The 5,320-nt window shown below is 41.3% G+C and overlaps 1 long non-coding RNA gene across 1 annotated transcript; it reads left to right on the top strand.

The window, feature by feature from the left end:
* Positions 1–234: 234 nt before the first annotated feature.
* On the top strand, positions 235–5,046 carry LOC143676180 (uncharacterized). Its single transcript, XR_013171888.1, has 4 exons — positions 235–380; positions 906–999; positions 3,595–3,658; positions 4,331–5,046. It is a non-coding gene; the product is annotated as an uncharacterized LOC143676180 (long non-coding RNA).
* The last annotated feature ends 274 nt before the right edge of the window (positions 5,047–5,320 follow it).

Genomic DNA, 5,320 nt, shown 5'->3' with positions numbered 1-5,320 from the left:
AAAGATGTTTCCCTTCCTTCCTTCCATCCTTCCTTCCTTCTCTCTGTCTTTCCTTCCCTTCCTCCCTCTCTCTTAAAAAAAAAAAAAAAAAAAAAAAAAAAAAGAGTAACCTTCAGAATAGCCTCTCAAGTCTATTTGAACTCTCTCAGCCACTGATACCTCATTTTGTTACATTTCCTTCCCCCTTTTGGTCAGGAAGGCATTGTTGATCTCACAGTGCCAGGGCCAGGCTCATCCCTGGGGTTCATATCCCATGTTGCTCAGAAGACTTTTACCTTGTATGTTTATCCCATGTAGTGAGGAGGGTAAAGATTTTCCTTGCAGAGTTGGGCTTAGAGAGAGAGAGGCCATATCTGAGCAACAGAAGAGGTTCTCTGGAAGTAAGTCCTAGGCATAACTATAGTTAGGCTTAACTTCTCTACTAAATAAATACATTTCATAAGAGCCAGCCTCAAGATCAAGGGCTTGGCCTATTGACTTGAGAGTCTCTAATGTTTAAGACAGTATCAGAGGGTCCCTTGGTGGGAAAGTTTAATAGCTCCACATTTTTTCTCCATCACTCAAGGAGTTTGCCAATACTTTGTATTTATCTGCCCAACATACTCTGGGATGTATCTGCGCCTTGCTGTACAGAATTACAAGCCCTCATTCCCATTCTGGGCTCCATGTGTTTTGGGTTGTTTAAATGATCTATCTAGACAGGTTGAGTTAGATTATGTGCTATGTAAAATTTAAGTTTTTTACACAATATACCACTCTTCCTTTGGTCTTATAGAGTAGGTGAAGTTCTAAAATAGAGACAATGTCCTCCTTACCCCTGTATCTGATTTACCTCTGTCCCAACCTGACTGGCTTCATTCTTATCTTCGACTGGAGCCTGATCTCTTTTTTGGTTTCTTCAACAGGTGCTGTATGTGCAATGCTGACTTTCAGAGCTGCAGAACTCCTACGCTGAGTCTTGGGTGTCACACAAGTAGCCAAAATTCCAGGAAACACCAGGTTATACATTATAGCTTCTGGCTCATTGTATCTTGCTTCTGGCTTCTTTCATGCACCAAGTTTGTTTCTTTTTATTTTTGAATAGTATTTCATTAATGAATATACCACACTTTGCTTATTTGTTTCCTAGATGTTGCATATTTGTACTGTTTTCAGGTTTGAGATATTTTGAATGAGGCTGCTATGAGCATTTTTATTTTAACGTGTTATCCCAGACGTGTTTTCATTTACCTTGGGTGAACACCATGGCATGGTATTGCTCAGTTATTAAGTAAAGTGTGCTTCACTCTCTAAGGAACTGCAACTATTTACTCAAGTTCGTGTTTTTTGCATGCCCCCCAGCTCGAGAGTTCCAGAAGCTCCTCATCCTTGACAACATTCTGTGCTCTCCTTTCTGATCATAACTGTTCCAGAGGTGGGAAGTGGCACCTCGCTGGTTCTGTGATGACTAATGAGGTTATTAGCCGTTCATACATCTTCTTTTGTGAAGTGCCCTTTAAGGCCTTTTGCCCATTAAGAAAAAATTAGGTTGTTAATTTATTTTGTCCTATCGAAGAAATGTTGCCTTCCCTTCTAGTCCCTTATGTTTTCCTTTAGAAGCTTTATGATTCTAGGTTTTACATTTGGGTCTTAGGTCTAAGATCCACCAAGGATTTATATCTGTGTGTGTGATGAGATAGTTCAAGTCACCTCAAATGAATTGCCATTTATTGTAGCATCATATGTTAGAAAGACACTCTTTTTCTCCCTGGAACTGCATTGGCAACTTTGTAAAAAAATTCCTTGGGAGTATTTGGCATGTTTCTGGGTTTTATCTTGTTCCGTTGAGCTCTGAATATGTTTGTACTTTTGCCAACACCAGGCTGTCTTGATTACTGTAGTTCATGGTAGGTCTTGAAATCTGGGAGGGTGGATCCTTCAACTTTGCCCTTTTCTTTCAAGATTGTTTTGCCTATTGCAGATCTTTTGCATTTCTATATTCATTTTGGAATCAGTTTGCCAATTTTTTTGAAAAATCTCTGCTGGAATTCTGGATGGGACTGTGTTGAATATAGAAATCAATTTGGGAAGAATGGACATCTTAATGATACTTAGTTTTCTATTTCATGAATGTGATATATCCTTCAAACAATTTAGCTTTCCTTTTATTTATCTCAGTCATATTTTGATGGGGAAATTGTTCACATCTTTCATTAGATTTATTAGTCCTTTATGTTTTTTGATGCCATTGAAAATTGAATTGTTTAAAAAAATTTTGTTTTAAAAATTTTCATAGAAATATAATAGATTTTTTCATATTGACTTTCTGTCCTCTGCAATTGTTTTGTAGCCACACTGTGTTTTCTAAGCATCCAATCAAGCTGTGCCTGTTACTTCCTTTCGTGCCTTTGACCCTGGCTACACTTGCAGGACACCGTTCCCTAGAAGCGGTGAGAGTGGGCATCTCTGCCCTGGTCCCAGGTTGGGGGCCAGACAGTTAGTGGTTAGCACTACCTAAGCCGTTAGCTCCTGTGATACCCTTTCATAGGTTGTGAAAGTTCCCATTGTTTGCTGCTTTGCTAAGAATTTGATCATGAGTAGCTACTGAATTTTGTATAAAATATATATTTTTTGCATTTTGAGATAATCATGTGACCTTCCCCCTATACTTTATTAATGTGGGCATGGAATTTTCTTTGTGGGCACAATTTTGGGCACAACTTCAATTTCTTTAATAGATATTTTTGTGGCTTTCTACCTATTTCCAATATTTGAAAGTGAGGTAATTTAATATCAGCATTACAATTATGACAAACCCTAGTTTCTAACCACCTTGTTGAAAGGAACCAGAGATTCTTTCTGAATGGCTGAGTTTTGGTCTGGGACCTAAGGTACACACTGAGGTTAGGACATTTTGTTGTGCCATAAATCAAAGAAGCTTTCAAGGATTAATGGGATTGTGTCAAAACAGACAAGGCACCAGCTGGAAAGGGTTCCTGCTGGCCAAATGTGTAATAATTTGGAGATCAAAAAGAATAATACTCATAGTTGACTGGCATACACCTAATCTATGTAAATCCATGAATCCATAATGATACTTAAAATAAGAGAAAGACTGAAAACACTCATTTGAGGCAGATATTAAACCAACTCTTTATTTTGAATCTTGTCGATCAAAGGGAAAAAATAAGCATTATCCAGCTTTCTAGTAGGAACAGAATATCAGTATAACCAAATAGCTCTAGTTTGTTTTAGTTTGCTAGCTGCTATAATGAGACATACCAGAAATGGAATGGCTTTTTAAAAGGGGAATTTATTAAGTTGCAAGCCTATAGTTCCAAACCTGTGATAATGTCCAAATTAAAGCAAGGCTATAGAAATGTCCAATCTAAGACATCCAAGGAAAGATAACCTTGGTTCAAGAAGACTGATGAAATTCAGGTTTCTCTCTCAACTGAAAAGGCACAAGGCAAACATGGTGATGTCTGCTAGCTTTCTCTCCAGGCTTTTCATGAAGTTTCCCCGGGAGTGTTTTTCTTCTTCATCTCTGGTTGCGTGGGCTGTTGTGGTTCTCGTGACTCTAAAGCTTTTGCCAAAATGTTTCTTCTTTTAAAGGATTCCAGCAAACTAATCAAGACCCACCTGGAATGAGTAGTCTCACATCTCCCTCTAATCAAAGGTAATACCCACAATTGGATGTGTCAGATTTCCATAGAGATAATCTAATCAAGTTTCCAACCTACAGTACTGAATAGGGACACAGGCAGGGATATGATCTGTGCTAAAACCACGAGCTGATGGTTGGGCTGGTCCAGGACCACGTGCTCCCCCTCGCCCCCCTCCCCCCCCAGCCTGTGCCTCTGGCTCAGCCTTGCAATGGGGCGGGGGTGGGGGGAATGTCACCACGTTCTTGTGGCACGTGTTGCGAAGGTCACGCCTAACATGTTCCAGTCCTACTGGTTTAATCACAAGCCTTTAAGGATAATTTCCAGCCTTAAGGGATGAGAGAGGATGGCACACGGCCAAGACCCCAAGGAAGCAATGGACAGTGTTTGAAGCATGATGACTGCAGGCAGTGCCTCTTCTGCAGGTCGGTGAAATCCAGACCTGCTGCAAAGGGATGTTGGGGGCACCTGGGGAAATTTGAATATTATCAGCCATTATTACCAGGAATGTTTGCAACTTTTTGTCAAATATGATAATTTAATTTTGGCTACTGAGGGAGGTGCTGTCACTTTTCAGAGATAGGTACTGAAGAAAAAAGGGGCAGTGCAGAAAATAATGTAAGAAAGTGTTTTGTTCCACTTGTTCTGTGGTCTCAGTTTGCACTTTTCCCTTTCCACCTTCACAGCTGGACTTTAAATCCCAAGTCCGTCCAGCCTCGTGGGGGAAGCTAACAGATGCTCCATGAACCCCCACACAGGTCGTCCAACCCATCTCACCATCTCCACTTCCCACAGCCTCAGTGCCTCAAACCCAGTTCCAAGTTCATGAGAACTGGAGGATTTATTTGTAAACTTTCCAGCAGGAGGACACTGTCTGAGCAGGCATGAGTCTGCTGAATACTCTTCATAAATCCCACTGAGAACAAACATTCGTCCATCTTCCAGGCAGAAAAATCAAAATGCTCAATGGCAGGTGTAAATTTTATGGGACACATACTGTATTATCTTTCTAAGGTTGGCAGTGGTCTGAATTGTAAACCCACCAGGGCAAGGAAATGAAATGTTGTACTGTGTTCTATTCCTACGAGGAGGAAACTGAGGCAAAGAGGGCTCAGGCAGTGCACACGGGCCCACATGGTTTGGGGGCTGTTTGCCCCCAGAAAGGGTTCTCAGCTGTGCAAAATGAGCAGTGCATGATTTCAGAGTTTTATTCAAATGCTGGCCATATTGAATTTGGAAAAATTTGGCAAGAGTTATGGAAAACCTTCCAAAGATTTAGCAGAACAAAAACAAAATAGCAAGCTGGCATCATCCCGTTATTTTTAAAGTAAATATCAGATGTGAGCAGCAATATTTGTTTATGAAAAGAGTCAGCGAGCTCAGTCGGAGGTGCCGTGGAGACGTCCCCTCCCTGCGTCACTCTGGCTGCTCTGAGCTGGTTTTCTGAGCCCTATGTGTCATGGCTGCAGTGACCAAAGAGGGCCTCACCCTAGGGACTGGTGTGGTCAGGTCTCTGGGCCCAACGCAAAGGATAAGGAGGCCCCTTGGGCTTGGCATAGGGCCACTAGCAGGAGCTCTCCTGTTCAGGCAGCAGCCAGACAGCTTCTGCTTCGCTTGTCCTTCCTTCAGTTGCCCCAAGCCCATAAAAGGTGATTTGTTTATAGAAAGAGAAGAAA

The sequence above is a fragment of the Tamandua tetradactyla genome, chromosome 3 (genome assembly GCF_023851605.1).
Source record: "Tamandua tetradactyla isolate mTamTet1 chromosome 3, mTamTet1.pri, whole genome shotgun sequence".
Classification (NCBI taxonomy): Eukaryota; Metazoa; Chordata; class Mammalia; order Pilosa; family Myrmecophagidae; genus Tamandua; species Tamandua tetradactyla.
This window is presented reverse-complemented; position numbering and strand designations above follow the sequence as displayed.